Source organism: Dicentrarchus labrax, unplaced genomic scaffold, assembly GCF_905237075.1.
Source record: "Dicentrarchus labrax unplaced genomic scaffold, dlabrax2021, whole genome shotgun sequence".
Lineage (NCBI taxonomy): Eukaryota > Metazoa > Chordata > Actinopteri > Moronidae > Dicentrarchus > Dicentrarchus labrax.
In genome coordinates this window covers 25,418,912-25,441,828 of record NW_026136711.1, presented here as the reverse complement: position 1 = coordinate 25,441,828, position 22,917 = coordinate 25,418,912, and the positions used below count along the sequence as shown (strand labels likewise).

The following is a 22,917-nucleotide window of genomic DNA, read 5'->3' as shown; positions in this document are numbered from 1 at the left end:
GCTTTGTTTAGCCGTGCCGCTCCCAACAAAATAACCACTCCTTTCTGCTTCTTGGTAGAAGTGGGGCAAGTGCAAATCCATGAAATATGTAAAGGGTAAAGTCTTAAGCCTGCCCACCACTTCCAGCTGTCTTGGGACCAGGAAGATTAGGGTTAAGAGGAGAAAGGGGAGTGCATGAACAAATACTTCACTCCATCAACCACATTTTCAGATCCCGGTATGTTGAAAGTTTTATTTCCCCATTTTATCCATGTGTAGCTGTCAATATGTGAATACTTGCTTGTTTGCCAAGTTTGGATATCATCACATTTTCATACATACTATAGCCTACATCTTGAGGCACCAATGCAGTAATAAAATGTTATGATCATTATGTTTCCCATGAGGCTCATTTATTATGAGTGTTGCAGCTTGACTTCCTTACCTGTTATGTTTCAAAAGCTTGGTGACGTCTTCATATTGAGGTCAGTTTTCTCTGCTCTAAAGCGCCTTGAAGCATACAGCTCTTAATGATCAACGTGTCAAAATAAAACTCTTACTTTCCTGAGGAATCCCCAGGAGCCTACTGGAGAGACAGTGTTTATCTTTACTGGACAATACCAGTAATTAAACCACTAAATGATTCATTATTAAAAAGAGACAAGAAAAGTGAGACAGTGCCTTTACCACCTCAGACAGCATAAGAAATTCAGAGTCTCTCTGGGGATCCTAAAGACCTTCTACTTTGGTTCTGTGGAAAGCATCCTAAGACGGAGCATCATAAACTGCTCTGGTAGCATTATGCTTTCTGCAGCTGCCATTAACTGCATATGAATGAAATTTCTAGGAGCACAGTGTCCTCTGTGAATCATTTGCGTCACCCTTCTCATTTGCAGCATGCACACAATTGTATTCTGTAGTTTCCCTTACATCTCTAATCTTTTTCTTATCTTTGTTTTAGTCTTTTTCTATGTATTATTCTTTATTATACACTAATCTTATTAGCACAGCCAAAAATAGCTCAAATTTGAATTGTCAGTCTCATTAGCTTGCATTTCCCCGCATTACAGGAAGAACCACTGTCTTGTACCAAGAGTCAGATCTCTGCAGAATCAGAATAATGATTCACTTGATGGGATACCACGATGTATGGCCACAGGAAGACAGGAGACATGGGAGTAAAGACAAAAAGGAGGAAAAATTTAGAAAGGAAAGGTGACACAAGAAGGCAGAGACAAAAGATACAGAAAGAAAAGAAGAAATCCCAAAGAGTGGGATAGAAATCTTAGACGACTCAGTGAAGCACTTTCTTCCAAAGTCTACTGTCTCACTAGAGAGGTGGTGCAGATGAACCAATAATTTTATTTTCAGTCTCAGTGTATTTTTGACACTTCATGAGCATAGAGGCCAGAAAAAAACTGCAAAAAATTAAACAGAAAGTCTGTGGAAAAATATTGTCTTTGGAAACCTATGACGAGAGTTATTGAATGATTAAACACTGGCTCATGCAAGCCTACACATATTTCTCTCAGTGTCCAGGAGGTGTTTAGCATAGCATGAAGAATATAGAAGCAGGGAGAAAAGTTCAAAAATGCACACCAAATCACGAATGCTACGAATGTTTCATAGCATACTGTGGTAGTTTGAACTCTGATTTCAGAACTAATTGACAAAAGAACATGCAAATGAATGTGTTTCCATCCACTACCATTGGGTGAATATTAGGTGTTGGTACATGAAGATAAACAGTTGGTGGTGCTAATTAGTTTGGTGTTTTTATGTCATTGCAAAAGAGGGCTGAAGATGACGTAATTAAAAGAGAGCCAGTCAAACCTCAAACGATGGAAAAAAACAGCGTAGAAAATATGATGGAAATATGACCTTTCTGTTTTTTTTTCATGTATTAATGTGAGGAACGAGTCATTGTGCCACACAGATCTGATGTTTTTATCTGGTGCTATTTTAGTCTCTTTGTTTCATTTTTTATTTTCAAAGTCTGAGTTGCACTTTGTCGCATTTGGTTTTAATGGATACAACTTTTCCACCTCAAAGCAAAGCGCCTGTTTTATGTGATTTCTCATTTTTTGCATTAAAAAACTGAATATAAATTAAATAAATAAATTAAAAGGAACTCTATTAATCCTGTTAAATATTGCAAAAAAAGTGTCTTTTTATGCTTGACGGGGGTGGGAAAGTTTCAGTGTTACTAAGAACAAGATGTGGAACTTTCCCCTTTAAAGAAAATGAATACAAATTTAAATCTCATCCAATAAAAATAAAACTTCTCATAAAATGTATAGGTAGTGGGTAGTGGGGGGCCCCTGTTGGTGTCAAGGGGCCCCTACTACTCTGTGCACCCCTGCCATACACAGTGCGCTTCAGTCTCCTCCTCCCTCTCAGCCCCGCCCTCTAGGAGTGACTTGGTGTTGGAGAGGAGAGAGAGAGAGAGAGAGAGACAGACAGAAAGAGAGACTCTGCAGACACACACACACATTTATACAGAGTTACACACACACACACACACACACACACACACACACACTCTAAGCTTCTCTTAGCAGCCCTGCTGTGTCTTTACTAACGGGACAAGTTTAAACCTCCAGGATATCTCTGTCGGGTTCTCCGCTTTTTCTCTCGCCTCCATGTGACCACCTCGACCCGGACTGAGGTGAGTGCAGAAATTTTAGACATGTTGCCAGTTTTGAAGGGTGAGTCGCTGACTGGTTCTAACTAAACGAGGGGGAAGAAGGGGGTTTTTCACAGTGGAGGAAGAAGCGGCAGGCTGGCAGGCAGGAGGAGGAGGTGGAGGAGGAGGAGGAGGAGGAGAGGCATGTCCGACTCCTTCTTGGAGCAGTTTTGTAGCTAGCTCACTTTTTTAACGCCTTTCGGGAGTCACTAAACGCCGCAATAACCCGCAATTAAAGCGGCGTTTAAAGCGCTTGTTTCCGCTGTCGGTGCCTTTATATTCAGCTACCCGGTTTGAGATTAGCAGAGCGGCTTCCACATCCTCCCCGGGATGTTGCCATTACACCGCTGTAATGTTACACATGGCTCTCCGACATCCGCTACAGCGTTTTCTGCAGCAGCTACTTTTGCCACTTGGACAACAGTTTTGAAACAGATTTACTTTGTTTTTTTTTACTTTGTAAGTCACTCTGCAGGAGCGAGGAGAGCTTTTTATAAACCGAGGTGTCGTATTCTAAACTTTTGAATGGAAAAATATGTGCACACTTTTCAGTTTTTGACCTTTTTCTTGTGTGCAACATGTTTGACAGTTTTTTGGTTAAGTAGGGAAAAAAAGGGTTGTATGGTTCTGCATGATTCAGCTAGTGAGTCAGGGCTGCAGACATTTATTTTTAATAAAACAGATTAATCACTTAGTCTATAAAATATTAGAAAATAGTGAACGTTTGTATGTTTTATTCAACCAACAGTCCAAAACGCAGTTATAAAACAGGCAAAAGCAGCAAAGCATCACCCATGAGATACTAGAACCAGCATATATTTGACATTTTTTATTGATAAATGACATAAATCGGCTATTATAATAATTCTTAAAACCAAAACCCAAATATATTCAATTAACAATGATTATAAAAACATTTGAGAGGCTGGAACCAGCAATTTACTCGAAGGACCGCAGCTAACATTTTATAATCGACAAATCTGCTGATTATTAACAGTGGGGTCTATAAAATGCCTGAAAACTCTGAAAGATGTCAGATAACATATTTACAACTCCCACCAACAATCCAAAACCCCAAAGAAATTCAATCTACAATGATAAAACGGAGAGAAGCAGCATGTTCTCACATTTGAATATTGATTGTAGGCTACTTTTATCTTATTTCTACTAACTGTAATTTACAGTTCAACGGTATCGATATTTAATTATCACAATGGTTGCTGACAACAACCCATCACATCAGCACTACAGTACAGACTAGGTCACATTACACATCTGTGACATCCGTAGTACCAAGGTGTCATCAGAACTGTAAGCTGCAGTTTACAGGCTGTTCACACACACAAAAGGTTGAAAACACCATCGCCTTTGTGCGTCTCACTTTGTGCCACACGCACACTTTGTTAAGGTAGCTGGTATCCCTTCCTTTTTAAATGTTTTATGTGTGGAGACGTCCTGGGCACTTTCTCCTGCTGTTCCTCTCAGCATCTGCACCGGCTGTCAGCTCACGTTAGAAATGGACTGTTGGAGAAAGAGACAGTACAATCTGTCTTCATGCATACACACTGTACACACACACACACACACACACACACACACACACGCAAGTATACACGTAGAAATATACACAAGATGAAGAGTATCTGTGCAAGTGCGTGAAAAACGACCTGCAGGTCTGCATCACAAACATCCAGACTGTACTGTTTCATTACATAAACCATGTCTGTGTGCACAAGGCTTAGTGCTGAACCAGTCTGATTATACAGTTTCAGCTTTGACGTGAAGTTCATGTTCTGACACTGCAAAGAAGATGCATAAAAGCCAACATGGCACTTCAATCTAAACTGTCAGGCTATCTGAATATTATTTAAATGACTTTTCAGGCATTTTTATGCTTTTTATTACAGACGTTTGATGACGCTCAAACCGGGGACTTTCATGGTTGGCCTCTTATCCGCTAAGCTTTTCTATACAGGATGAGCAGTAAGAGCTCAAGACAAGGTGCAGATCACAGTGCACGGAGGCAAAGTGTAGTTTAGGTAGCAGGAAAAGCCCATTTTAAAAACCTAGCAACAACACTTTTGGCGAGGAGGCAGTTGTCCTCTGTCAGGGAGGAAGAACACGAGTAAGAGCCCCACAATCAAGAAGGGTTTGGGTACAAATTCATCTGCTACTGCTGTTGGTGTTTCTTGACAGCAGCCTGATCAGTGTTTGCTGCCAGCCATCATCTACGTTAAGTTTTTTCATTAAAAGGAAAAATCTCTTGCAGGTTGTCAACGTAATCATTGGAAGATTGATGTTTCCAACCGGTGCTAAGCTGCGTATCTGCTACTTCTCCACTTTACAACCAACAGTTCCTCTGGTGTTTCAGACAATAAATCATTAGGCTGTATACAGTGTAATGGCAAAATTAGATTCCTCAGAGTGTCTGAGTGAGCTGTCTCTGATCTCCGAGGAACCCCACTGCTCTCCTTCAGTGCGCCCTCTTCACTGATGAGCTGCCTCCAGAATATATTCTCTGTAGTTGTGTACCCTAACTGATGTTTAATTATTCTGACACGGTGATTTGGCTGTGGCTCATAAAATATTGAAACAGAAGTGGCCCAGGAGGCACACTGAAAGACGCCAGCTTCACTTTATCCTTAAATACGACTTGGAGTGGAGCTGGGCGCCGTCTGTGACTGACATCAAAGCAAGTCAATGATGACACACAACCACCACATAAGTTGTTCAGTGATATTTTTGTTTAAGAAATACAGTTTCCGTTTACCATGATGATTATTATTATTATTATTATTTTCTTTAGTTTGAATTGGAAATCTGTTCCTTGACCTCCTGCTGCTTAAGACGTCGTCCCTGAGCCGTGCGTGAAACCAGCGTGCTTGCTTACTATTGAAAAAGCGATTATACTAGATCAGCGTTCTGATTACAGCTAGCAACTGGGCACTGCCTGCTAATCTGTGGTCTTAATACTGAGACCGGCAAATCTGAGGGCAGCTATCAAGGCTACTTTTAAGTCCGCTGCCCCATTTCTTGACCATTTTGTAATCAAGTTTCTTACAAATACACACCTGTTGAGTTTGGATGTTGATTTAAATTTGTAGGTTTGGCTCCGGAGTTAATACCACAGTATTAACACAGTGTTGTTGGTTGCTCAGGTAAAAAATCCGACAGGAGAAAAGGAGAAATAATTTGTGGCAACAAAGACAACATCATTCCATTTCTTGTGTTTGTCTCTGTTTGTACTGACACGGTCGTGAATTGTAAAATGTGTGGCAGTCCTCGTATCTGGCTCTAGTTGAAGGCAGAAAAATACCAAATTAAATCCGGTGGGCATGCAAATTATTCTTCAGATTGTCTCTGAAGTGGGTTTTTTTGGCTGTGTAAATACTTAAGTGATCAGTGGACATAATGGTGGATCCCCTGCTGATGGATGCTGGGATATCTGAACCCCTTGTGTGACCACTCGCTGAGAGGATAAAACCACAAACATCATTGTTTTGCAGAGAGGAGCTTTAGCACCATTTCATCCCAATCGATCAGCTCTGTGTGTGTGTGTGTGTGTGTGTGTGTGTGTGTGTGTGTGTGTGTGTGTGTGTGTGTGTCCATTTGTGAGGCTCTTAATCTGCAAATGGTCACTGTCCAGTTAAAAGCATGTATGTTCAAATTTAGTGATTTTTGAGGTTTTAGATACATTTAAGCATTACAGAGTCATTAATGACCTATTTGATATGTATAGAAATTAAAAGTTGGTCTAAAATAATAACAATAAACTCCAGACTGAAATGAGAAACTACGATGGCCATGACGCTATCTAGAGCCAGTGTTTGTTTTGTCTGGTCTGGGCTACTGTAGAAACATGGCGGTTCAACATGGCAACTTCCATGTGAAGAGGACCTGCTCCCTCTGTAGCTAAAAACTGCTCATTCTAAGGTAACAAAAACACAACAGTTATTATTTTCAGATGATGATACACTAATGAAAACTTCCCTTTGAATATTATATTCTATTTCTGCCAATAGATCCTCGTAAAGCCCAACATCTCATGCAGACTGTGTCTTTCGAAGCAGACCCACCAATCAGGGCCAGTGATGTTTTTGTGAACAGGAAGTGAGCTCATAGAGTTTGTGGCCTGCACTCTGTGTTCAGGAAGGCGTTTGACCCAGGGAGGCATTGTAAAGGTTTTTTCCTCACATTGTTGTGGAAAGTACAGCAAGCAAACCTCTCTCTCGTCTAATTTGAAACCAGCACATGGTCACTCGTATATGAAATGATTTGATTTACCAGCGTTGCTTTCCAGCTATTCTTCGTACACTCCAGATTCTGTATACGAGGCCTCTAAAATACTTGTCTATGAGGAGTCATGCTTTTTTCCTGCTCTCCTGATGAACAAAATGCCTCTTAGATTAGACGAACACAGCTGTTGAACTTCAAAGGCAATATTCAGCCAACATTGACAGTGTTGTTGAAATAGTCTGTGTGTGTGTGTGTGTGTGTGTGTGTGTGTGTGTGTGTGTGTGTGTGTGTGTGTGTGTATGCTTGTATGCTTTTTGAAGGCTGTTTTTTATGAATTCTCCCTCTGCTGTTTGAGATGGGGCCTTTAATGTCTGGTTTGCTCTGTCTTCTGTCTGCACTCTACACCCATTGGTCCTCCCACTCTGGTGCTTGGTTGTGCCTGGTCGTGCCAAGGCTGCAGTTGCGCGATGCGTGTGTGTTTGTGTGTGTCTATATCTTGTGGTTTGTGCCCTTGGTGTTGTTTCTTCTCTATATAAGCCTTGTGTGTGTGCGAGTGAGAGCATAGATTTGTCTGCAACTGTCATTTCTTTTGCCCTTTTTTGAGGATGGCTCACTGTGCTTAAAAACCCTCAGTGCACACACACACACACACACACACACACACACACACACACGTACATTCCTGCTCACACACACCACGCTCTGTTAACCACTAATGTTTTGCCCATTAAGGTTTTATAAACTAGTGGGAACCGATGCTATTCAGCTCTGATTTCTTAAGTGCAGGATTCCCTTCAAAGTGTAAACAGCTGTATCGGTTTGTGTGAGTACAAGTTTGTCTGAAAGCTTAGGAATCCTCAAAAGGGCCAAATGTTTTAAGTGTATTAGTGTCTAGACATGATGCCGGTGGTGAGCTCCCGCATGCGTCTTAACTGATCAGTACCAGTTGCTGCAATTATTTAAAGAAGGAACAGGTAGCACAGATAAAGTTCAGTTTGCGGCCTTCTATTGCATCAGCTCTGACACAATGACATGTCCTGTAGTTTAATAACCTCCACTAAGGAAGTTATGGTTTTATTTGTCAGCAGGATTTATTAAAAACATGTTAACAGCTCAAATACATTTATTATAAAGAAATAAACACAAGGACAATGTAAAAGTTAGTTGTTTGTTTAAATATTTTTGCTATTTTATCATGAACTACTGCAACAAACTAAATGGAAAAATCTGGCATATTCATGCAATGGTTATCTGTGACTGTGCATTCATCTGAATCCAAATTTGCATTAGAATGACTAGCAAACCTTTGTGTTGTTTCCAGAATGACACAAAACACCAGACATTATGTCACATAAAAATTATGCTGTCTTCACACTAAATTTATCTTAATCTGGGTTAGCTAAGCAAGTGTGGCTGAAGTAAGAAGTAAAAAAAAAAAGAAGAGACCTGACGTGGAAGATCATATTGTGTGGCATCGTGGGCTCGCATGTCTTACCATATGCACAGGATTGTTTTCCACTTGGTCTACGGATTGCGTTCTGCTTGAACACTAACCATACAACAGTTAAACAGGAACTGATCCTCCAAACCGCATTCAGGTGCAGTTTCTCAGTCCCTGCATGAGATTGGAAAGTGTTTACATTTTAGGTGAACTGTCCCAAACTCAAACTAAACTGGCAGCGTCAACCCCCCCAAGTTATTACTGCATTAAATCGGAAATGAATCGGAGTCCGTGGAAAGTAGTTTTTTGATCCATAAAAGGTATTTGTTGTGTGACTACACATTTTTTATTTGGCCTTCTGACCTCTCTTTTTTAAAACAGAACCTGAAGTGATACGTAAGCTCACTCAGCTTACGCTCACTGAGAATCACCAAACCGTCCAGCAGGAAGACCAGATTGTGGAGATCAACTGTACTCTCATCTGTTTTGTTTGCCTTTGCTTTTTAAAAAGTAACAAATCCAGGCAGATCTTTGTTTTTGATATCGTAGTAAAATGAGGAATCAGCATGTGCAACTCTTATTCTGCTGCTGCCTGCAGTTACTGGGACAGTGCAGGCTCACTGTGCACCCATCTTGGTTCAATAGTGGATTAAAAGTGACACTTACTGCAGGCTGGCTGAGTCTAAGCCTTGTTTACTCTGGCTGGGTCTTAGCCGGGGACTCAAACCATCATTAGGCAGCGAAATGACTCAACAGTGGGACAGAGCTCCAGACAGGGAGAGCGAGAGAGAAGCAAAAGATGGAGAAAAAAAAAGAGTAGGAGGAACAATTCAGAAAAAAAAGAGAAATAAAAACAGAGGATATTCCTGAATTGGCCTGGAGATAGAGAGAACCGGATGACTGCAGCAGGGGGGTAGTTAGAACCTGGAGGCCTGGGCGTGCTGTGGTCAAACCCTTTTATAAATAAACAGACAGATTGGTCTAAAATAAACACGAATCGCTCATGTCAGTGTGGAGCAGATGGACGAATAACCCCACCCAGAACCGGGACAGGACAGCAGACCATAAACATGGGCTGCTGCTGTTGTTCAGAGAGGCTGCAGGCCAGGTTTTTTAGGCCTTTTTATAAGGACATATACGCAAGAAAATATGCAGAAAACAACCAGTTGAGACATTTATCCAATTCAAAATTGACTTGCAGTAATGGGATCAGTGGGGTAATGGGAACCCCCGACTGGAGGCTCTGGGTCTCTCTTTGAAAGTTGTACTTTTTTTTAGACCTGTGCACAGTTCTGCTGATGTAACACAAAGCAATAGGATCCTGTTGGGCAGGTGAAATAAAAGCTGTCCATTTATAAAAAAAAAAAAAAGAAGTATCTTAAGGAAAAAAAAAGGAGCCATCATACAGCAAGCAAGTGGAGACTTCAGACTACAGAAGAATAATTAGACTATCATTTGGACATGGCAGGACATGAATCTTTACTGCACAGTGCCTTCTGGTGAGAAGAGGTGAATTATATTCCTTCAGAGTAAGCCTAATGGACTGTAAGACAGGAATTCAGATGACTGAGTCTAGATGAGAAGACTTAAGCTGCTTACACAAAAGGAACCTGCAACAGTTCAGTTTAAATTATCTGAGAAAATCAGGAGTTCACAGTAGGTCAGGAGTTCACACATAGGTCTTCTAATCTATATGGAAAAAGTCTGCGTCATGTGTTGGACTACACAAAGCACCTGTGTGGAGTAGATTATGCAACACACGTACAAGAGATGGTGTCTGGCTTGTGAGACAGGGTAATGCAAGATTTTAAAGGCGCCTTTTTGTTTTCCACCCCTAGCACTGTGAAGCAATGTTTTATGAGTGGATCCTCATTTTGTTTGATTCATGTACACGTGGGAGCACATGGAGTGGGGTGATACATGTTCCTGTCACTGTGTTTCATGCTATTACAATGATCTAAGTCGGGGGTCTGAAATTGCTGGTCCACGTGGCATTTCCAGCCCTCCAGACCTGCAAGATTATCATGTTTTAAAGTATTTTTTGTAGTTGTTTAATATCAATTTAAACTAACCCTTCATAAACAATTAAAATAAAGACACAATTCTATTTTTGGTGCCAAATATGGCAAATGTCAAAGGTGCTGCAAATACACACGGTTGATAACAGAGCAGGTTTCAGGACCTTTTATTTGATGGTTGGTTGCAAACTACAAAGATAATATACAAGGGTAATATGAGATGTATAGAAATTTGTATTGTGATGTTAGTAATAGAAATATTTATATTTTTTTTTTTGCAAAAATATTGCACTTTCTTGTGGTACTAAAAAGGCTCTCCTATGACATAATACCAGCGGTGGCCCCAAGCCAATTTGAGTTTGAGACCCCTGATCTAAATACAGTCCCTCTAGAAAAACGTGATTATGCGGTCGCATAATTCAATGAGAACGTTATGAAGTGACGTAATTACGCGACGTGAACATGATCGAAAAACTGCAAACCCCGTGATGAAGCCGCAGTTTTTGCAAGTTCCCGCAATTTCATTGCATAAAATTGCATAAATATCCCGCATATTCCATCGCATTTTTTAAGAAAACGTGCCGCATAATCAAGGATTTTTGCCCGCAACAATCACAAAAAAACTCGAATGAAGAACACTAAACGTGGGGAGAGTTGATGTATGTAAACAATGCACAATTTAAAATAATGCTGAATGTAAACAGTTTTTTACAAGAAAACTCCCGTGTCTCCTTTTGATCTCTTTTCGCTGACTCACTCGTTCTACATCAAACCATCAAGTCAGGAAACCGTCACTTTTTGCATGCTTTTGCTGGGAATGTCGCTGCTTCGCTCCTACCAGAGCGGTGGGAGAAGATTGCTGGTAATCTTACTAGGTCATCAATTTAGAAATTGCTACAGTGTCTTACATTAAAAACACTGCAACTCCTGTTGAATGTTACATGAAATAAAACAAGCAAACATGAAATGAAACGTTGAGTGGGAACTGAAAATCACGAACACATCGCAGCACTTGACAGGACTGCCTCTAGACGTGATAACCGGGAGGATGATTAGCCGTTTGGTCATCTTTAGGGTTTGCCAGAGTCCATTTTAATCACAGTTTTGTCTTTTTTTCCTCTTTGTGATAAGGTTTAATCCACTGAGTTTATAGAACTGATTCTGACCTCATGTCCTTTTTGAAGTATATATCTCATTTAGTAAATCGCGTGATAAAATACTATTTCCCTACAAGAAACCGCAGTCTCCACCAGCGAAGATAAACAAGAAGCTTACGAGGTGTACAGTAAGAGTGCTGTAAATCCTTCAGTTTACACACTGTCTGCTGGGTAATCTGATGCTTCAGTCTGACCTGCTGCTGACTCTGGTTGCTTTGTGCAGGGATGGAAAATGTTTCTGTGTGCGTCTGTCAGTTAACAAAGTTTTGTGTCTCTGCTACAAATAGAAGATCTTGTGGTAAAATGATTATTTAGTCAACTAATGATTGTTTCTATCTATATTAAACAAAGAAAAGCATTCCTACTTTCACGTTTTTTGGCTGTAATTTCAGGAGACTTAAGGTTGCAAAATCCAGACAATAGGAATTTGTGTTGTTGGTTTGTAGAAACAAAAAAAGTGGACCTTGATTTCTACTTTTTTAGATGCCTGCTGTCAAAACTTTATAAAGAATGTGTTTATCTCTCGCTGCACTTTAACATGTCATGAGATTGGTTCTTCTCCTTGTGTTTTTTCAGTTTACCCGCCATTTATTTACATTTGCCCTTCCTCACATCATTTCCACTTTGGGCAGATGGTCGATTGTGAGACGAAGATGAATCAGTTTGAAGTGTGAGACTGTTTTTGTTGTATTCCTCTTCCACATTGTACAGCTTCATTTTTATTCACACCGCACCAAGGACAGGGCAGATAGATGCATCAGACTGATAACATTTCTCAGCACGTCTCATTATTTGAGACACAGCAGGTTGTCTTTTTAGGTTTTAGTATGACCATTTTTGTTTAACATTTTTTGCATATTTTCATTCTTCTCTAATTCACCTTTTGAACTCATTTTTGAATTTCTCCCACTAAAATGATGTTTTGTTCCTCCATGATTCAGCTGCTATGTGACTGTAAGGTCTGTTAACTGAATGTGTCAGATCATTTCTACTGTTGTTTTTGTACCAGTTTAGGTCTAGTATTGGATGCCTGCCTAAGTAATGATTGGTGACACCTACATGTGTCCTTAAACAGGCCTGTCAGACATTCAGATGCATTATGCAACTTGATGAAAATGGAGTGCCATGGCTTGTTGAGGCTGTATTTGTCGTTACAGGATGAGGTATATTTAGCATTATTTTTCTGAGGCGCTCCCTCATGATGGAGAAGCAGGAGAAAAATAGAAACTTCAGATAGACTTTTTTTTAATAGAAAGTGCAACAAGCAAACAGGAAAAATGTAATGACGTCAAACAATAACAGATTTTGTTGTAGTGTTATACATTCACTGAATAATAATCTATAACTGGAACTTAAAAACACAGTAAAGGACAAACTGCTGCTACTTGGTTGGATCTTTCCTTCCCCCAGGATTTGTCTGTGGACCCCCTTTATTTTTAGGTCATTTGAGGCACGTTCTGGTTCAGCTTGGCAAAAAGCTGATGGCAGTACAATGGCGGGTCTGCTGGTCCCGGTGCAGTGTTGACCTGGCTGTGTCAGGCAGGACAAAGTATAACCATGAATTAGGTTAACAGGAAGTATAATGTGGACTCAGGGCCAGCTGTGATTAATATGTTGGTCACCTCCATGTTGGTCAGTAGGCCCTGCAGGATCAGTGCTGGCAGAGAAATATAGTTGCTGCAAGATTTGCTGGCTTAGTATTTACAAGCATCAAGTAAACGGCTGATGTGGCTATAAGCTAATACAAATTGGGTGCTTATGAGTTGAGTTGAGTGTATTGCTTCATGTTTGTCACTATGAAATATTGAATTACTTTTGGGCACAGAAACTAAAGCTAGTTTTTTTGGCTCAGTTCTGAATGCAGCTGGCCAGTTGTGGTATCCAGTAGCATACCAACACCTTGGTTTTGTGGATATGCAGTCTGCTGTCTACCACTGCCCTGGTTCATTACGACAGGGGAGACAATGACCCAGAATCAAGTTGACCTGAGTGCTTTAAATCAAGGCTCCACCGGAGGAAATAAATTCCCTCCCCACCAGCACGCCTAGCGCCAACTAGGACAAGTAATCCAGACAGAATAAAAATGTCCTCTTGGAGGACGCAGAGGGAGAAAGGGATGGAGGAGTAAAGACTTGATGGGCAAAGAAGATGGAGAGTGAGAGGAGCTGGATTATTGACTGAATAGAAAAAGATGGAGAAGTGGTGCACTGCTGCAACAACAACATGCTTTCTGACTTAAGACAAGTTATCTCAAGAGACGCGGATCTCAGCAGTCTCGTGGGAAGATACAACACGTTAAATGAGTAAATAGACCTTGAGCTAAGCTTGTTCAGTCAGCTGCTGTTTCCGAGGTCAAGAATGAACCATGAAGTTCAAAATGTCACCAGTTTTAGGCCATTTTATTTAGTCTTAGAGGTGCTGGTGGCTGGGTTTTGCCATTTATTTTTTTTGCTTCATATTTACCATAAAGACATGAGCGTGGTATCGGTCTATTCATCTAACTCTGAAGTGAAAAAGAGTTTCTCAAAACGTCAAACTGTCTGTTTAGCATTTCAGAACTTTTTTTGAGAAGTTTGTTTATATTTGTAGGTAGGTATAAAAAAAAGTCAGTTTTTCCAATAAAAAAAACCACCGGGCCAAAACTGTTTACTTGCAAAAATAATGCTAGTCCTCAATTCCTCGTTTGGAGATCAGTAGCAGCTTGTGTTAGGATTCGCCGTTGTGATGTTATCAGGTCAGTGGATGTTAGCCGGCTCATAACAACTGGTGACTGGAGATATGCTTCTGTTAAACCTTGTGGAAGGAAGAGGCTTCACTGAGCCCTTTAGTCGACAGTACAAGCTACCATCGTGGTAAATGGCTACAGGAGTGGAGAAGATGTATGAGGAAAGTGCAGTCTGCCTGCTGTGCAGCATCAATACGCCATCGTCTTAGGGTTGTACTGGTGCATTCAATTCTAGGGGAAACACTGAAAGCCGTTTTATTTGTGTTGATATTGCACCACTGCTAGTATAGAAAAACTTTATACTCAGGCATGTTTATATAAAAACACCTTGTAATTAAGTGTGTGTTCAGATATTCCTCCAATAAATTTCAGCAAAGGCACCAGAGCAAAGTGTCAGCCATCTGTGGTGTTCCAGCGTCTGGCTCAGGGGAGCCAAGGATCACCAAGAGGCCACCTGTTGCCTCATTTGACTCAAAACATGCATTAAGGCATCTTCTTTTAACTTTAAACATCTGAGTCCTTGACCAAGTGTGTGTGTATGTGTGTGTATGTGTGTGTGTGTGTGTGTGTGTGTGTGTGTGTGTGTGTGTGTGTGTGTGTGTGTGTGTGTGTGTGTGTGTGTGTGTGTGTGTGTTCGAGGAGCTCTATGGCTCACTGAAGCCTGTTCTTTTTTCTGTTTATCTGTTTACACACAGCAGCAGCTGCTACTCTGCTTTTTCTTTCCACTCCTCTGCGCCTCTCTGCCACTGAATAAGAAGGTTTCCCTTTTACTGTTTTTGTTGAAAAAATGAAACTATAATGTAATGATAAAATAATAATGGTGGGGTTGATGGTCATGAAATCCCTCTATGTGCTTATTTCCACATCCATGTCAGAAATGAAGAGAAACATGGCTTTAAACTAGAGAACATGAAGCAGAAATGAATGAAAACCATCTATATTATTCGTTAGCAAAGCAGCATAATGCCCGATTAAAAGATTAACATATAACAATTAGGGGGAAAAGGAACATATACTGTATAGCGTCAAGACATTATGTAACACATGTTTTGACATTAGAGGACAGTGAAAATTATAATACTGCAATCTGATTACGTCATTCAAAAGACATAATTTAATGTGAGAATAAAACAGAATTGTATAAAGGTGAACTGCAGCAGTAATTAAAGCTCTACACAGGGTGGATGTACTACTGTTTAAGGTGTGTGTGTGTGTGTGTGTGTGTGTGTGTGTGTGTGTGTGTGTGTGTGTGTGTGTGTGTGTGTGTGTGTGTGTGTCTTTTCAGGTCTCTGAACACAGACCTGCGTTATGTCAGTTTGACTTCAGTGGCTTTAGTTTGACACGGCCAGGGGTCGTGTTTCGGCTAATGGCTGCGGTTGTCAGAAAGGTCAGATGTCAGATCTGAGTGTAGCAGTCAAACCCAACTGCTTCCTGTTTTAATTGCCATGTGCTGTGTCCTTAGCCTTTTGTGCAGTGTTTCTTCAACACTGGCTCAAGGCCCAGAATAATTGCTGGAGTATGATAATGAGCACATTTGGGTAAAACGTTCAGAAATTTGGGGTCGGGACATAAATTTAAGAGCTGATTATATGGTCTGATCATTAAAAGATAACTCGGGTTTATTATAACTTTAATACAACTCTTTTTTTTCATAGTTTTAGCTATCACAGTCCAACAGGGCAAGAAGCATGAGCAATGAGATTATCATTCAAGTTTTAAAACCAACCTCCAGCCTACTCACTCAGAAGAAACAACCAAGAACACAATAACAACTTTAAGGTTTGCCTGCACGGTGATTATTGAACGAGGCTTGAATAGAACTACCTAGACAAATCTTTGCGTAGGAAGAAATGTTTCTAATTGTTCCGAACGGACATAGCTGAAGGTGAGACGTCGGGGATAATGCCGCACATTTTCATCTTTCCAGGAAATGCCAAAAATAGTTGAAAGAATGAAAAAGGGGGGAGCTTGAAAGAGAAGTTCGAAACCTGCCTCGTTTCTCACCTCCACACACAACCTGCCAAACACTGCGTAAGGTGGGCGTGGACGTTTCTGTTTATTGTCTACCCCAATTATGATGTGGAAAAGTGTAGGAGGACAGGGGGTTTCAGTAGGACGCCTTTAGTGACATTTCAGGTGTGCTCACTTTTATCTCCAAATATAGCAGTTTAGATCTGTGGTTCCCAGTCTAGATATAGATATAGATATATCTATATCTATATATATATCTATATCTATAAATAGATATAGATATATCTATATATATATATCTATATCTATCCATATATATATCTATATATAGATATATATAATATATATTGGGTTAGTCTTCCAGAAACACATTTTAGGGTACTGTTTAGCTGTAATTTGAGAAAGTTTGTGAGCAGGCTGCTATTTTTGTTCTGCTTGAAAGCAGACCAAGCACTGCCCCAACATGTGTCGCTCAGAGCTATGTCACACGGTTTGGTTTTGGTCTAATGCTCCTTGAAAATCGAAAAATTACCTGAGAGGTTCCAGACTAATTTGCGAATTCCTCCGGCATTTGCAAATTAGTCTGGCGATGCCGGGCTAGGATGTTTTAACCTTTTTTTTCAGTTTCTTCTATCCATTTCACCCTCTCTACTTGAATTCCAACTAATTTGAATAAATTCTCAATTGCAGTATGTCATGTTAGGGCTTGTCACTGGTTTTAGATTTGTCCTGTTTCTTCTCAGTTGTTACTTATTATCATAAATGATGGAAATGAATGGCAGCGTACCATATAGATCTGGTTAATGGTAAAAGTCACAGGCTTGGGAGAATGACTGAGTCCTTATCCGCCGTCTTTATGAGGATAACATAATAAGATGTTTCTGTGCTACATTCTTTAAGCACCTATTAGCATGTGATAAATGCCACACATTGTCGAGTCTCTTCTGGTATGCAAAGAGTGGGCTATGCATTGATTTGTCTTCGAGTTTAATATATCAGCTGAGGCCTTCATCTTCACCAGTGGCAGACACAGTGTGCTAACACTTACTGCACAGCCTAATGTCATGGGTCTGGTTTAGTCTCTGAGGCCGTTAACCCGTTGGTAAGACTCAATTGTGAAATCAAAACGGGCCCTTGCTCTCCAAAAGCCTTTATAGTTCGGCTACATCATGAAATGAGAGAGAAGTCATTTTATTTCAATCCAAGAGGCTATATTGCTCATTTTAAACATGAAATCGGATCAAGCTCTTTCATTGCAAATGTCTCTACAAAATAATCCCATTGTAGTCTTCCAGAAGCTTTGCGCAGCTGCACGACACTCAGTCTTTCATTTCACATCAGGGCCTTGAAGAAATCTTGTAATAAATTCCCCCTTTTTTTTATTGTAATTAACAGTGAAATTGTCTTCTGTCTTTTACGACCCTGAAATCAAGTCAGTCCATTGATGAAGGACCTTGGAGTAATATAAGGTTTCTGCAGGAAGTGAAGTGCTTGTATCTGCGCAGTGAATGATGGTGTGGGTCACTTGTACAACAGCTGTAACTCCTATCTGACCAAATGGTTTCAGTGGGATTTTTAATCAGCTTGGCGGGCCTTTGGTATTAGTAGGTGATTAAATGAATTAGTGGGACCTGGAGACATAAGCACTGGCCTGGAACACGGGGTCTCAGGGACTAAGGGGCCATGATGGGTCCGGATTTGGGGCGGGGGGGTCGGGATGGTTATGGGAGAGGGCAGAGTGAAGGGACGCAGTTTTATGTCCTTCTGCTGAGGCCACAGTTTCACGAGCAGGCATGCGAACACAGTGTACACACACTTTCTCATGACATAGAGGGGTTTGTACAACTCACGTGAATAGACACACATGTAGATAAAATGCAGACAGACACACATACACACACACTGGCCTATTGTGTGTGACACTGCCGCCACTGTGTCTCCATGCGGAGCGTCCTGACACAGCACACGCCTCCTCACTGCTAAATGTCATGCACTGTTACTGACATTATTGGTGATGTAGAGTGCAGAGAGAGTGTCTGTGTGTGTGTGTGTAAAGTTATTGTGTATGCTGACAGTTGTGTATTACTTATTATTATTGTGTATACAGTAGAGAAAAGACGAAGCAATGATAATGATTACTTAGTCGTTGTAGCAATTTGGCAGCTAATCTGCGAAAACATTAATTGTTTGAATCACTTTTCTAGCAAAAAAAAAAAAAGCTTGGTTTTATATCACTGTGTACTGAAGTTCTTCCGGGTGTCACACTGTTGTGGGACAAAACAAGACATTTGAATATGTCACCATGGATTTGGCATCTTTTACAGTTTGCTGACATTATAAAGACAAAGTGGTTAGTTGATTAGTTGCAGCCGTAATGTGCAGAGACTCTTCAGTAAATTCCTTCCAGGGCTGCAAATGACTGTTAAATGTTTATTTGTTTCTATTTTTTGCGCTCGATAAATAACTTAAATCATTTCTTAAAATGGCTGCCAGTTAACTCCTTCAGCCATCCAAATTGTGACCTATTAATCTTCTGTAGTTCAACTACTCATTTTCAGCTATATTCTGTTTTATTGCGGACATTTTCCCAGATGTGTTTGCCTCCTGCTGCCTGGTTGTGTGTCTTGTCTCTTTGAGTACATTTCTGTCTTTGCATCTGCTCGTGCCAGGCATGGACTGATAACAGCCTTAGCTCGTCTCCTCGTAACAGCAGATGATGAAGACTCTGAAAGCACAGCAGGATTCACCAGCGGCACAAGAACACAAACACGTCGTCTCTTTTCTGGTTCAGGCCCTTTTCTTCCTCTTCTGCTTGCTCTTGCTGATTGACGGGGTCACAGCCTCAGTGGGTGGAGTCTTCTAATTTTGGCAACTTGCTCCTACTGCTGTGAAACTTCTTTGACCTCATTTTTGACACAGTCAGAAGTTAAACAGGTGAAGTAATTGGTCGTCGAGATGATCTGCTCGGGACCGAATGAAAAATGACCATTGTTGTTATGAAAAGAGTATCTGTAATAGGCTGCGGGGACATTTCTAAAGACATTAGACATTGATAAATGGATTAAAGTGTGTGAATGGGCAGTCTTTCAAAATATATGGTCATTTGAGGTAATCTTTTGTCAGCTGCTAAATGAAGAGGTGTCCGTGTTTAGCATGAGAAACATAAAAATTTACTTTTGACCAGAATTTTTTCAGCCTCGGATTGAACTCAATCATCGACGGCGTTTTTGTAGTCGGACTGCATCCATTCAAGCTGAATTGAAATCTTTATCTTTTCCTCTCTTAAAATAAATGAAATAAAAGGAAGTGATGAGTAATATTTAGCTTTCGCCTTCAGAATGTTTTGATGAGGTGTTAAGAGGGAAGATTTGTTTGGTCCACTGGGCCTCATTGTGAGCATCAAGTCCATTAGTTTTAATGTATTCCCTCTCAAAAGGAGTCTGCATTAAGACACTGATTCTGTTGGCACTCAGACAAAAATTAAACACAAGTGACTGACTTCTGCTTGAAAATTCAAATTGATTCAAAAGCCGTTTGAAAGAAATGAATAGATAAGACTGCTTACCTTGCATTGCCTTCATGCATTGGGAATTAACTTTCTGTTGACTTGTTCAGCTCTTCATGAACTCACAATGACCGCACCGCATGTCTTTAGATTGTGAGGCTAATAAAGCCTTTTTAATTACAGATAAGACATACAGTTGGCTCCTGCCTGGGTTTTTGTTGAGTGGAAACTTCTGATATCGTTGCCACTGTTTTCTTAGTACTGATATTTAGATTTTTTTTCACATTTTCATGCACTGAATGTGTAAAAGGCGACTAAGCAGCTCCGTTTATTTCAGTCCTGGTGGATTTGGTAATACCTATGGTTCCTTGTGGTAACAGCAAGTGCAGTTTAATACCGCACCAAACACTCCTTGAGCAGCTACTTTGTCAGAAAGGCGACAGAAGAGTAACTGGTGTGTCTGTCGGTCAAAACAACTTAACTGTGACCTGATTTCATGTTTCAGAAAGTGCAAGTAGCTCTCACGCAGTATTGGGTCACAGTGCTGTGGTGCTGCAGGTGTGCTGCCTGTCACCTGCAGCTCTTCATCTAACAGCTCACTGTGGCTGCTTTTCCTTGTTCCATCACTCCCTTGCAAAAATTAAAAATGATCTGCTGACTAAAGAATGATAAAGATAAATGGCAACGTTACATGATGAAACAGTAAAAGTAGTTTCCACTGTTTCATGCTCATGAGGGTCATTAAGGCTTAAACAACAAATACGTTTCAAAATCCACCCATAACACCGGTCGCAAAATGTAATGCTGTTAACAGCTACTGATCACGCATGTCATAAAATTCATCTTCATGGCATAATCTGAGAACACGGTATTTGCTGATGAAGGCAGTGTGATAAGTTTCAAAGCTTCTGAAAAAAGCTAGTAAGTGGAGATGAGATTGTTTTTGTCAAACTGAAAGATTTTATAAATTTCTCCATGCTGCTCACAAACATGTTTGTACATACAGGTTGAGGTGGGAAATGAGCAACACAGATGTAAAGTAGAGCAGAATGAGTGAAAATGGAAAATACTCTAGCAGCGTAATTAAATATTAATACGAGGTTTAGATGAATTCCTGCCTGTGGTGTATTATGTGCTGTACTGTGGTGCCATTATCTGTACTCTACATCTATAGTCTATTGCCCTCTGTGCCAAATCACCTTCATAATGATGATTGAAAGTCCAGAATGACCTCAATCCAGCTGGTTTGTGGAGATATTAGTGAATTAAAGCTGATGTCAGCACTACTCGACACACATGCACACACTATAATATTTAGGCCTCTATTACAAGCATTCATTTCCTGACTTGAACAGCAGTTCATGCCTAACCTTAATGTGCCTCTGATTCTAATCTAACAGATCATTTAATAAAGTGAGGACTGAAAAAAACAGCCAAAGTTTGAGTTTTGAGAGGATATTTGGTTCTCATGAGTGTGGAAACACACACTGCTGTGAGAAAACGGACCCTAATGCTCAGTCACAGACCTGTCAGGTGGCCATGACAAGGGAAATGTCCAAAATACCCTGTTTGTTTCCTCCAGTTTCTCTATGCAGTTAGTCCAGTGAGATACAGTAAATGGCCCCAAACTAATAACAGTTAATTGTTAAGATGTTTACCTTGGACACTGGGGGCTGTTTTTATAGAAGACTATGTTACATCTGTGCCTTTCATAATATATCTTTTTATTAATGTTCTGGTCTGGCAGGTCAGCAGCAGATAAAGTTTTTACAAGTAAGTAAGAAAGCATTTCCAGACCGCTTGTACATTATTCAGTGTGAGTGACACAGAGGCAGCTGGCCACTTATGAAAACTATAACCTGAATAAAAACACAAACAACTGGAAGAATTGTTAGTAATTCTTACTCTGGGCATGAATAGTGTTTATTGAAAGCAGCAGCTGCATTGTCTATCCTGATTTTTTCAAATAACCGGTATAAAATTTAGGTTGTGCTTTTTCCGTGAAAATGTGAAAAACAAAGTGCGAGTGCAGTGTAACATTCTTATCTGCAGCCTGGGAGCTGATTGAGGTCAATCTGTGATTTGCTGCCTTGGCCCCGGGGACCGGCTGTGATATCACTAGAGGGCTTACAGTTGCCCACAGTTTCCCATGTTTTACATATCTTCAAACAGTCTGTCTTCGCCTCCTGCTAGGACATCATATCAAGTACACAGAGTGTTTGCATTGTCTGTTTTTCATGCACTGATGAAAATGTGCAAGATAATCTCCCCTTGGGGCTACAAATGATTTATTCTCTTCTATCTTCAGCTGTTTAAAAAATGCCAAAGGCTGTGCTTATTTCATTTTCCAGTTTACCTGTTGTTAATGTTATAGAAACAAGACTATATCTGCATGAGGGCTTCCCTCTTAAATTACATGAATTGCCTCAACTGTCAGAAAGGTGTCAGTTGAATAGTGAAAGGGAAACCTCTTTGTAAATATCCCCCTTTGTCATTGCCCCCAGAATAAAGCCTGATAAAAGCTTAAGCTGGCAGCATGTGATGAGCAGTGAAACTGCTGCACACTTGTTTAGGCACTGGTTTCCTATCAAGGAAGCAACGTTTTTCACAAGCTTCCTTTTCACTTACATGGTCTTGGGGAGTTTAGGTGCTCGTGGGAGGGTATGAAAATGGTTATCAGTCTAAAGAATAATTCTTGGAAAAGTCATGCTAATGATGATTTTTATTTTCCATGAGTGGGCAACAAAGTTGTTAACCAGAAAGTTTAAATAAGAACAGCAAAGAAAGCTCAGCAGCAGCAAACTAGCCTTGAGTCATACTGCTGTAGGTTCATGACAGTATTATATATTATATATTATATTATCATTATCAATTCAAGGGTTCTTTATTAAAAAAAATGTGTGGTCCTTGATCAAAAATCATGTTTAATCCAATAAAACATCTGGGTTGCATTGAGATACAGTTCTTTATCTGATAAACTGTACTGATAATATACACAGTGTGTGACATCTAGGGCTGCAACTAACAATTATTTCATTATCAATTCACCTGCCAGTAATTTTTTCAGTTAATTATTTGCTCTTGGAGTCCACACCTCTGCCTAGAGCACAGGATGATGTCTTCACTTGTCTTATTTTGACACACTCACAGTTCAAACCACAATATTGAATTTACTGCATTGTAAGAGCAAAAGAAGTTG

General features: G+C 40.2%; 1 protein-coding gene across 1 annotated transcript in view; it reads left to right on the top strand.

Moving 5' to 3' along the window:
* Nucleotides 1-2,426: 2,426 nt before the first annotated feature.
* Nucleotides 2,427-22,917, top strand: part of ppp1r16b (protein phosphatase 1, regulatory subunit 16B) — an 85,367-nt gene continuing 64,876 nt past the window's right edge. The window contains exon 1 of the mRNA XM_051414396.1: nucleotides 2,427-2,647. The gene's annotated coding sequence lies outside the window, so the exon portion shown is untranslated. The remainder of the gene's footprint in view (nucleotides 2,648-22,917) is intronic.